Source organism: Leuciscus leuciscus (genome assembly GCF_965113295.1).
Source record: "Leuciscus leuciscus genome assembly, chromosome: 9".
NCBI classification, from domain to species: domain Eukaryota; kingdom Metazoa; phylum Chordata; class Actinopteri; order Cypriniformes; family Leuciscidae; genus Leuciscus; species Leuciscus leuciscus.
The window spans coordinates 40,033,406-40,046,311 of record NC_138733.1 but is presented as its reverse complement, the minus strand read 5'-3'; the positions used below and the strand labels follow the sequence as shown (position 1 = coordinate 40,046,311).

The 12,906-nt window shown below is 39.5% G+C and overlaps 1 protein-coding gene and 1 long non-coding RNA gene across 2 annotated transcripts in view; both read right to left on the bottom strand.

Annotated features, from left to right (window-relative positions):
* LOC309507050 overlaps nucleotides 1–12,906 on the bottom strand; it is a 269,877-nt gene that overhangs the window by 211,955 nt on the left and 45,016 nt on the right. The window lies entirely within an intron of this gene.
* The window catches only part of LOC309507040 (cytochrome P450 2G1-like), a 49,998-nt gene that overhangs the window by 14,108 nt on the left and 22,984 nt on the right, over nucleotides 1–12,906 (bottom strand). The window lies entirely within an intron of this gene.

Here is a 12,906-nt window from a genome sequence, read left to right as displayed (position 1 = left end):
TCCACACTGCAAAATCCTTATGTTTTTATTCAACTATGTGTGGGTCTATGTAAAATACAGGACGCATCATTTTACTTGTAAATACGGGACGATTACGTATTTTGAGGGACGGGTGGCAACCCTACTACACATACTAAATCAAATTCAACAGGATAAACTTGAAGCCCTTTTAATTAGTTTAGATGCTGAGAAAGCTTTTGAATCTGTGAGTTGGCCTTTTCTATATAAGGTTCAAGGTTCTTGAAAGATTTGGCATGTATGAAAAGTTTGTTAGTGGCATCCGTACACTTTATAATAAACCATCAGCCAGGATAAAAATAAATGGGTCTCTTTCAGACACCATCATCCCAGTGGATGCTGCACACTGGTGGTGGTTGAGGAGAGATCCCCTGATATGATTGTAAAGCGCTTTGGGTGTACAGTAGTACATATGAAAGCACTATATAAATGCCTCATTCTATTCTATTCTATTAGCCTATATTAGAACGTGGATCAAGACAGGGGTGTCCAATTTCACCGTTACTCTTTGCACTCTATATAGAGCCTCACGCACAATGGATAAGGCAGACTGAAAACATCAAAGTATCTGCATAAATGGAGAAGACCATAACTTGGCATTATACGCTGATGATATTTTGATTTATTTAAGTAAACCCAATAACTAATTTCCTGAATTAATGAACCTTCTAGAAAAATTTGGTAGATATGCAGGATACAAACTAAACATACAAAAAACGCAAACTTTGACTTTTAATTATACACCTCCAAAACACATTAGAGATAAATTCTACCTTAAAGGAGGATTTTCCTGAATTTTAGAAAAGAACCGCCCTCTCCACTTTTTGAAAAAATGCACATGCGCAACACTGCGTAAAACTAGATTAAAGTCGCATCTCTTCAGCCAGGCATTCATATAATCCTACAGTTCAAACTACAATCCGGCCTCTAGCTCATAAATGCCAGAGGAGAACTGGCCCCCGACTGAGCCTGGGTTCTCCCAAGGTTTTTTTTTTCTCCATTAGGTCACCTGATGGAGTTTTAGGACACCATTAGGTCACTTGATGAAGTTTTTCGGTTCCTTGCCACTGTTGCCTTTGGCTTGCTCAGTTGGGGATATTTTGGGGATATTTAATTTAATTTTATCAATCAATAAATTCCTCTTGAAACAAACTTTGTTGTATTATTTTAATTTAATACTGTGAAGCTGCTTTGATACAATCTGATTGTGAAAAGCGCTATACAAATAAACTTGACTTGACTTGACTTGACTCTAACTGCTCCCGAGAGGGAACGCCTATTAAACGCAAGCATCGCTAATCATAGCTTACATTATCTTTTACTAGCAGTGATTTTAAATGGATTTCTCCAAATAGCATGCCAAACTTTACCTGTCGAGTAGAAACTTCGCGACTGAGGCATCAGTGGGAAGCCCAACCTGTGCTTTTAGCGCACGCCAGCGTGTGAAATATTCTCCCAAAAACAAATGGTCTTGTTTCTTTCTTCAGAGGCCTTTCTTCTCTTGTCATACAATTCGTACACACTTGTTCTCTTGCGACCCTCAGACATTTTGAAAAAACCCGGTGAGAACGGCGAGCTTCAATGAATGGCTGAAACCATAGCTCACCACACATATACACCTGAAAGTGCGCATGCGCAGAAAGGACGAGCACGTACGACGGCCTTACGTAAACATATCACCAGAATGATTGACAATTAGGAGAACCAATAGTCTTGATGATCCACCCGAAAAAAGAAAATCCTCCACTATACCTTTAATTGGGATCAGAGCTCACTGAAATATTTAGGAATATATTTACAGAAAGATATCGCAACACTGTCAGAGATCAATTTTGACCCACTCTTAACAAAAGTTAAAAGTGATATATAGACAGTCCTTGACCTCAGTCATATAATTGATTCCGTAAAATTGAACATCCTTCCCAAATTGAATATATCTATTTATTTCAAGCACTTCCTGTAGAAATTTCCTCAAAACAATGGTCTGAATTAAATAAGATAATTTCCAGATTGTTTGGCCAGGGAAAAAACCCAGGGTTAAATAGAAAACATTACAGCTTTCAACAGAGGAAGAAGGTATGGCATTACACCATTTTAGGATTATTTCTATGCAGCCCAGAGTAAACCTTTAATTAACATATGCAATCCAACATATCATGCTAGGTGGAAAGATATTGAACTCTCAATAATGAATGATCCCCCAATTCAGGCGGTATTAACACATAAAAAACGTGGGAAGATGTATAGATAAGGTGCAAAACCCATGAATTAAAGCCCAATAAAAAAAAATTGGAATATGATAAGAAAAGAATATAAACTGGACCATAGACTACAAATAATTAAATGAAGTGCCTATGATCCTGAATTCAAACCTAATAGAATGGACCATAGATTCAAGTCCTGGGTTTTAAAAAGAACAACAACATTCTATTCACTTACAGAAAAGGGAAACTTAAAAGACTTTGAAAACTTAAAGAAAGAATATTGACTTGATAAATTAGATTTTTATAGACATCTTCAAATACGTAATGATTTTGAACATAATATTAAAAATAAAACAGACTTTGACACAATATTGAGGATATTTACAGGTGCCTGCCAATATGATTAAATAAAGGTGTCATATAAAATTTTTATAAAGGCCTCAGAAACAAAAGAAAAAGTTGAAAAAAGAAAAAACAAATGTTGGAGACAGTGTGGGTTTTGGGAAGCCAATCCCTGGCATATATTCTGGGAGTATCCAGTGATAAAAACCTTTCTGGGCAGAGCTTCATAAAGCAGTGGAAAGCATACTTAACACTGCCCTGCCCTTCCACATTATTTTTAGGAAATGCAGATTTCCTGGCAAAATGGCAGGATGAATATTTATTTGGCATTTTAACATCTGCTGGTAAAAAGGTGCTCTCTAGGTGTTGGTTGCTGTTACGAACTGCTCCGAGACACGAAGGTTTAGATCCAAATGCAGCTTTAATTAAGGGGCAATCCAGACACGTAATCCAATATATAGGCAATAGGTCAAAACACAGGTAGGCCGTCCAAACAAACTAACAAACAAACAAACAAAACAGGCAGGGGTCAGAGGCAAAAGAGTAATCACGGATCAGGCAAAAAAAAACAAGAGACATGAAACCAGGGAAAACGCTCAGAAATGCAGTGCAACAACATACACAATTTTGCAGTGAGTGAATGAGTGAACATGGTATAAATAGGCTGAGACTAACAGGGTAATGAGACACAGGTGAATGCAATCAGTGATGATCAGTCCGGGCAGTGAGTTATGGGAAATGTAGTTTGTAAGGGAGTGATAATAGTCTGGTGTGGAGTGCCCTCTGGTGGCTCTCAAGGGCACTCCAGCTGGTGACCGTTACATAGCCCCCCCTCAAAGGAGCGGCTTCCAGACGCTCTAAAATTGTCCAGGAGGGAGGTGGAGTGGAGGCGGACCCCGGGGCGGGATGGAGGGCCAGGCCCGTGGAGCGGAAGAGGACCTGGAGACTGCGGCAAGACGGGAGGCCAGGGCAGAGCAGGCAGTGCAGGCGACCAGGACGGAGCAGGCTGAGCAGGCGGCCAGGGCAGAACAGGCAGTTCAGGCGGCCAGGGCGGAGCAGGCGGCCAAGGCGGAGACGACCCTTCAGGCGGCCAGGGAGGATCAGACGGTTCAGGGGACCAGGCGCTGCCTCCATGGTCCTATCAAGGGACCTCCTGCCCCCCCAAAAAAATGTCCTTGAGGGCGGCTATGGGGTTATGGGCAGGAACAGACACCGGCTCAGGAACAGGTGTGGAGGCGGCCATCTCTGCTGAGGGCTCAGGCGACGTGGCGGCGGCCATCCTGTCTGGAGACACTGGCTCTGCGGCGGCCATCCTGTCCGGAGACACTGGCTCGGCAGACGTGACGTGAACAGTTTCTGGATCGGCGGACGTGACATGAACAGTCTCTGGATGCGTCTCTGGATCAGCAGACGAGACGTGAAGCGTCTCTGGATCGGCAGACGTGGCGTGAAGCTCAGGCTCGGCGTATACTGTCAGTTTGCAGGACTCCTCTGCAAAACCCACAGTAAGAGTTGATCCGGCAAGCAAAAGAGCATGGACAATATAATGTTGAAGATTCCAGCTAGGGTGATGAAGTGGCATAAGGGAGCTGAACGGCTCGGATAGTCCTCCACGGAAAAAGATCATTAAACATAACTCGTCCATACAGATCAAGTGAGCCAGCTCCAAAAATTCCATGATGTATTCCTCTATGGGCCTCTCTCCCTGACAGAGACACATAATCTGTGCTGCTGGATTCACCTTTGGTCAGTCGTCGCTGCTGGACCTTGGTGTGGTGACATAGCCAAACAAACAAACAAACAAACAAACAAACAAACAAACAAACAAACAAACCAGGCAGGGGTCAGAGGCAAAAGAGTAATCCATAGGGATGGCTGACGCGAAACAGCCGTTCCGAAGCTTTGCGAGATCCCGAAGCGCAGATGTTTCGAAACACTGATCCGAAGCGTGATTCAAAACACCCATGTCACGTGACTATGGCCAAACGAAGCCTCGAAGTGTTTCACTAAGTGTTTCATCAGGTGTGGTCCGCCGAATCAGCGTTTGATTGACAGGGTCGGGAACAGACCACACAATCGCACATCTGTATAAAAGTGAAATCAACGCATATTGACCTCGTGGGTTTTTGTGGGGGGAGTTTGATTTTGAGATAGCGGATTTTTGGTGATATAGTGACATAGTGCGATTTGATTAGTTATAGGCTATTTAGGCTTACATTTAAATTTACACAACACATTGACTGATAGGCTAGAGACAGACAGAGTATACACATAGTCACACATTAATAGATACATATATATATATATATATATATATATATATATATATATCAAGCTAGATTAATAGATAGATACATATATAGATAGATTATAGATACATATATAAATACATAGATTATAGATACATATATAGATACATAGATAGATTATATCTAGATACATAGATAGATTATAGATATATATCTAGATACATAGATAGATTCATATAGATAGATACATAGATAGATAGATTTGGATAGATAGATAGATAAAATGGAGGCTCCCCAGAAGAGATGCCGTACATCTGTGGTGTGGGAGCATTTCCGTTTAGAAACCCCAAATAAAGTGAGATGTGTGTATTGTGATCGGCAGCTAGCCTACTGCAACAATACATCATCCATGATGCGCCATTTGAGGAGAATTTGAAATTTGCGTATTTGCCCAGAACTCATGATCCACTAACTTACTGGAAAGAGAGAGCAGTAATCTTTCCTCATTTGTATGTCCTAGCTAAAAAATATCTTTGCATGCCAGCAACAAGTGTCCCTTGTGAGAGGATTTTTTCAAAGGCTGGAGAAATTATCTGTAAAAAAAGAAGTAGGCTAAGTCCTTCCACAGCAGAGAAATTAATATTTTTTAATAAAAATCTCTAAAAAAGTGAGACATTGTGGCTTTATTTATTTTATTAATATTCATTTTGCAGGACCAAAATAACATAATGCACAGTGAGGAGCCTATAGGTTACAAGCTTCACATATTAGAAAAATACAATAATAAAAAAACAAAAAAAATTTTTAATGGCTTGTCAAGGTTGTTTCAGATCAACACCTGCAAGTAGTGATGTGACATTTGAAGCGAGGCGTCGGAGCTTGTGTCGAGAAAAAATGGGCGTGCCAGATGAAGCCGCGATTCGAGGCTTGTGTTGTTAACGTGAAAATCACGTGACTAATGACAAACGAGGCCTCGGTTTGTGTGGATACGTCATCGGTTCGGTCGGAGTGTCGCTTCCGGAAAAAGGGGGTTCGAAACTCGCGCCACCTTGTGGGTGTTGTCAGGAGTAGTAGAAGCAATTGTAGTAGTGTCAGAGAGTCAGAGAGTTAGATAACTATCATTGTCATTGTCGTTATTGTGTTAGGGCTGTATATTATTACATTATCAGGTTAGAATAGTTATAGTATATTGTTATTATTAATTATAGTAGGCTTAGCTATTATAGTCTTGTTATATTAATAAGATAAGATTATTTGGATTGCTCTGGATTTTTGGATCTGGATTGGACTGCTTTTTGATTTGGATTGTCCTTTTGGATTTGTTTGCTGTGACTCTTCCTTTTTCCTGGTAATAGAGCCAGCAAGAAAGAGGGAATCCTCCCCTGTCTGGGCTCAACAGAAGCATCAGTATCCTCATTTATACCAGTTGGCACTGGCATTTTTTAAATAAGTGTGTTACCCCAACACACTTGAAATAATTCTGTTTCTCAATAAAAATCTATTGTAATCCTTCCTTCCAGACTATTCTGTTGCAGTTTACTTTATTACACTCCCTCCAACATAAGCACAGCACTCAACACAGTGTCACTGTTGTTGTTCATACTGTCACTATCCAAACAATTAATGAATAATTAATTAACTGTGTGTGTGTGACTCTGCACAAGTAAATTCAGACAGAGAAAGATACATATTTTATATTATACACAGTAATGGACAAATGTCTGCTCATGTCTTTTTATTATTGCAAATGAAAGGTTACATACATCAATAGCGAGTACAAAATAAATAAATAAATATTTTTATTTACAAATATGTTTCTAAAATATATTTTTTTAATATAAAAAATATTTTGTATAAAATTGGGGGGGGGGGGGGGGGGGGGGCACTGGTTCAGAATTAGTTAATTTGTCTGCTATTTCTTTGCACAGTAGCTAGGTGTCACTAGTGAGCAATGCTGAATGAAGCTTCGAGTAATGAACATTTGGCTGAAGCAATGGGTTGCGAGGTATCAGTGGTTCAGGAAGCCTCATTTTGCCATCACTACCTGCAAGTGACCACTAGGTGTCACCGTTGAGACGGGTGTTGGATTGTTTCGAAGCCTCGAAACAATATGGACCATTTGGTTCAACTGTTTCATTGCGTCACGAAGCCTCGATCTGCCCACCACTAGTAATCCACGGAACAAGCAAAAAATCCAAAAACCAAGAGACATGAAACCAGGGAAAATGCTCGGAAATGCAGTGCAACAACATACAAATTTCACAGTGAGTAAATGAGTGAACATGGTATAAATAGGCTGAGACTAACAGGGTAATGAGACACAGGTGAATGCAATCAGTGATGAAGAGTCCGGGCAGTGAGTTATGGGAAATGTAGTTTGTGAGGGAGTGATAATAGTCTGGTGTGGTGCACCACTTTTTCCATTCGTCTTCAGAAAAATGTGTTTATTAAATTCTGGACCAAGTGGGTTGAATATGTAAGGCCATTACAGCCAGACTCTGTGGAAGTATAGAACAAATGACCCTTACCTCTTGAATGAAAAATATCATTGTAATCTTCTTTGCATACCTCTCCACTACCACACTGGAAACTAGTATGCTTTCTCCCACAGTCTCTACCATGGACTAAGAACTTACAATTAACACCCTTCAGTGTAGAGTTGGATCATTGAGTATACATTTATCCTCCCCCAAATTGTAAAAAATATTGTTGTTACTGTTACTGTTGTTGTTATTGTTATTATTTTAATTTATTTTATCCTTATATTATTATTATTTTAATTTATTAATTTTAAATGGCAGTGAAAAATACAACTACCTCTGCTTTGAAATGCTGTTGTTTATGCTGCTACACCAAAAAAAAAGAATAAAAAAAAAGAAAAGAAAACGCAGACACACCTGTCTCAAGTCCCACAGAGGAGCTCCGGAAGAATATAAGATGGAGAAACAACAGTGAAGGGCGAGAGAAAACCAGGCTTGTGCTGTAAGTTGGCTTCTGATTCAGTTCATTTTATTTTATTTAGTGATTAAACTATGTTGAACCAGTTTGCCAGTTCCTGCTTCTTTTGTAACAATATATATAACAATTCTGGAAACACACTTTACAGACATCTCCATGTAACTTCTTAGGTCTTTTTTTGAGCAGATTGTTGTGCCATTATTTGTGTGTCGGATCAACCCCGTGATCATGAATGGACTGTATGCACGTACTCCCTATCTAACACACAAATATAGTCGCAGCATTAACACGGTCTGTTAACTGACACTGATATCATGCATACTCGGACTTGTGCAATGTTTGTGAATGTTTGGATGTATTGTGTATAATGTGTTTAAGATATGTGAGGATACGATGTGTATTTGCTCGTTATGTGTAGTAGATATCAGTGATGCGCGGGTTGATCCGAAATGAGCGGGTGCCTGCGGTCACCCGCGGTTACCCGCGGTTACGAGTCATCCAAAAATATTTTTAATGATATTCGGGTCGCGGTCGGTCGGGTCGTTTGAAATAAAGATGCCAATTAAACCTTTGTAATTTATATAGTAGTATAGAGAGCATAAGCGGAGTGGAGCGGTGAGAATCTTCGCTCATCGCTCACGGAACTGTCCACCCCTCCGCTCCCCCGCTCATCAGGCCGCTCCGCTCATTATCGCTCGATCAGCGCTCAACGCAGTTTGATCCGCGCTCCACTCAAATCGCCCCCCGCTCGCTCCAAAAAGGGGAAAAAAAATCTACATGTAGCCTATATCACTGTAGCTTAGACCACAGCCTTACCTCCTAAAGAACTAATGAGCAACAACAACATTTTTCAAATAGAAATGTTTTATTTCAAATGACAAATTAGGCCTATGTAAGAAGGAATATAGCCTACACAAAGTCCTGTAAAATTAAACGAATAAATGGGCCTAATAATATGAATAACAATTATATAAACAAAAATATAGCCTACATAAAAATTTTAAAAGTAAATTTACTATTAGGCCAGAATTTTGATAAGTTAACTTTTGTGCAACGCGCACGATTAAAATTGAAATGGGCTTATATCCATTGTACACACAAACTGCTGTAAAATAAAACGAATAAATGCGCCTAATAATATAAATAAAATTTATATAAACCAAAATATAAAATAATACATAAACGTTTTAAAAGTAGGCCTAGGCTAAATTAACTATTAGGACAACATTCTTATAACTGAACTTGTGCGCAGCGCGCAGGATTAAAATTTAAATGGGCTTGTATCAATTGTTTGCATTTTACGCTGTATTTAATTTAGGCTACACTTTAAGTTACCGTATTCAATTTGCTAACCTTTTGCTTTCTTCCCAGCGTGTTCACATATCACACTGCATGTTTTCGAGAGATGTGTCTTTTTAGATTCCAAAATTAATCTTTAGGCCTACTGACTGAAACGATGTCGTTTTCTTCTACCACATAATAGTTAGTTTTACACCTGTATGACTTCTTATTTTCCTTTTTGAAGTAGCCTACTTTTTGAACTCCATTATTGAGCCGAGTTTTGACTGAAAATAGAATCCATCTTGCAGTCATCAACAGTAGACTGAGTCAGGCTGAGCATGCTTCAGAATCTTGCTGTGCGCGGAGCGAAATTGGAGCGGGAAATAGGGCGACGCTCCATCCTTTTAAAAATGCCGCTCTGCGTTCTGTCCAAGATCCGCCCGCTTGCTCCCGCTCCACTCCGCTCACATGCAATTTTCTATGAAATACATAGGCCTACACTTTATTGGCTGAATAACTGGCGCGAAGATGACGCACGAGCTCAGTCTGCAGGTAGAGATGGAGGCGGCAAGAGAAAAGGTGAAGACACAATACACAAACAGAAAGAGCAAAGTTGCCGAAATAATGAAAGATAATGACCAAAGTGCTGGCTTTGTCATGTGTATTTCTTGCTATGCATTTACTAGCCTACTTTTAAAAAATGCGGGTCAGGAAGCGGGTCGGGTACAATATTTTCTTTCTTTTTTTTTGCGGTCCGAGTTGCGGGCGGGTTAGTTGAAAACGTCGGTCGGGTCCGGGTTGTTTATACATTGACCCGCGCATCACTGGTAGATATGTAGGGGAGCACGGGGCACAACCTAACGCAGAGTTAAAGGTAACACGGACCTTTTACATAGTTAGGGTATAGCATAGGTGGTAACACTTTAGAATACTGTATCTTACTTACTGCATAACTAATAAGTAATTATTGAAGAACTAATAGGTAATTATTCATTAACTACTTCTTCACTACTGTTAACTACTAAGGAAGATGTGTTAACTAATCAGTATGTAATATATTTTTATGATTGTGTTAAGTAACAGTTAGTTAATCAATAAATAATGAATTCTGTCATAACTCTTGAAGAAGAACTACTAATTATCTACTAATTAAGGTTCAAGAAAAATAACTAAGAAGTAACTACTAATGAACAGTCATACAAAACTAACCTCAGATTAGTTTTTATATTTTATATACAGTAGTGTGTGTGTGTGTGTGTTCCTCAGCATAGAATGCCATTGAGTAAATTCATGTTTGAGGCAATGACTGAGGGAAACTGAAAATATAGGGAACTTATTAGTAATTCATAAATAATTATCAAATAATTCTGCAGGAATTACTTAGAACCTGGAACAGTATTCTAAAGTGAGAATATAGGGAACTCATTAGTAATTAATAAATAATTATCAAATAATTATCCAGGAATTAGGCTACGTATAACCTGAAACAGTATTCTAAAGTGAACATATAAGGAAATTAATTGGTAATTAACAAATAATTATTAGATAATTCTTCAGGAATTACTTGGAACCTGGAACAGTATTCTAAAGTGAGAATATAGGGAACTCATTAGTAATTAATACAGAATTACCACATACTTCTGACTCAAATCAAACTTACTGTAAAAAAACACATTATTAACGGTATTATCTAAACCTTTGTAAAATAGATAAGTTATCATACATTATGATACATTTTGCTAATTAAATCAAAAGTTTGCTTATTTGCAGATCAATATATAGCCTAGTAAATGTCTGCACTTATCTTTCTTATTAGTGCTGAAGAATGACTAAAACTGGCTAGAAAATAAAATAAAAAACATTGATCAGTGCTTTTTACTTTTCAAGTAATTACCTTTGTACTTTTACTAAGGTAATTTTGAAAATGAATAGGCCAATAGTTTATCATTTTACTGGAGTAATATTTTATTGGGTTATCTGTACTTTTACTCAAGTACTTGATTTGTGTACTTCATCCACCACTCCACTGCTAAAATAAACGGTTTATTGTAGTGACTACTGTGTATGACTGTTCATTAGTAGTTACTTCTTAGTTATTTTTCTTGAACATTAATTAATAGATAATTAATAATAGTTCTTCAAGAGTTATGACAATTCATTAGTTATTGATTAACTAACTGAAACTTAACACAATCATACAATTCTATTACATACTAATAAGTTAACACATCTTCCTTAGTAGTTAACAGTAGTGACTTAAGTGTTAATAAAGAATTACCTATTAGTTCCTCAATAATTCCTTATTAGTTATGCAATAAGTAAGATACAGTATTCTAAAGTGTTACCGCATAGGTTGTGTTTCCGCTTATTTTCTCTATTTTCAATTCACCTCAACTGGGATTTCCTGTCGCCTTCATCTTATTATGCCTTTGATCGTGAGCGCGATCGCTAACAATTTGCTTTAACTTTTACGTCAATCTTGAGTAAATGACATATGTTTGCAACCCAGTCTGTTCCCATTCAGTCAGTCACTTTCGACGTTACATCGATACTGACGTAATGGGGTCTCGCCTGGGAGCCCAATCACCTCCAAGTGGTAACAAAATGAGCCAATGGACATTGGCCAGTGTAATTTGCATACTGAGTCACACCCACCCAGACATACGGGTATAAATAGGACCGGCACACTCCCTTCATTCATATTTTGATTCGGAGCCAAGCAGTTGTCAAGCGATCGCTCATTTTTCATTTTTCTTCACAGAAGAGTGCAAATTTTCAAAGAAAGTTAAGAGAGCAAAACAATAATTGTCATTTCTATTAGGAGTTCGCCTCCGAAAACAGCAATTGTTATTGCTACTGTTGGCTTTCCTTTCAGCTCGTCGTGGGTTCTACTCGGCTGGTGTGAAGCCGCATTCCAGCGATGGTTCAGCGCGCTGGGCAAAGAGAGCGGAGAATTCATCCCTGGGTGCTTAAGCTAAAAGAGCAGTTTCCCTAAAAGAGCAGCACAGGTGGTCGGCATCTTTTTCAAGATGTCTTTCCGTCCATGTGTTTCTCGATCGACCAGAAGGATGCGAACTTTCATATCTCAATTCTCCCTTCGACACAGTCCCTTTCTTCGCTTTGCGTTTGAGGGTCGAGCATATCAGTTCAAGGTCCTCCCCTTCGGGCTGTCCCTGTCTCCACAGGTCTTTACCAAAGTCAAGCATGAACTGGTCCGGACGGACAACACTTCAACCATCAGGGTGAGAGCTCCCTTTGAGCCTCTAGAGTCAGTTGAGTTTAAAGTTCTGTCTTTAAAGACAGTGCTCCTGACTGCACTCGCTTCCTTCAAGAGGGTGGCGGACCTGCAAGTATTTTCGGTCAGCGTATCGTGGCTACAATTCGGACCGACCTCGTCTTACGTCTTCCTGAGACCCCGGCTTGGATACGTGCCCAAAGTTCCCACCACTCCCTTCCGGGACCAGGTGGTGAACTTGTAAGCAAAGCCCCCGGAGAAGGCAGACCCAGTCCTTGCGCACCCCATTCGTGCACTGCATGTTTACGTGGACCGCACTCAGAGCTTCAGAAGCTCAGAGCAGCACTTTGTCTGCTTTGGAGGTCAAGAGAAGGGAAAGGCTGTCTCCAAGCAGAGGTTGGCCCGCTGGATAGTGGATGCTATTGCCTTGGTGTACCAGTCACAAGGCGAGCCGTTCCCCCTAGGGGTGAGAGCTCACTCCACTCGGCGTGTTGCTTCCTTAATTATCCTGCTTTATTGCACTCTATTTCAAATGTCTATTTCTGATTTAATTACAATAATGACCCATCATAGTTTTTTTCTGTCTCACCACAGTTTTGTAATAAACCTAAAAGGTCAC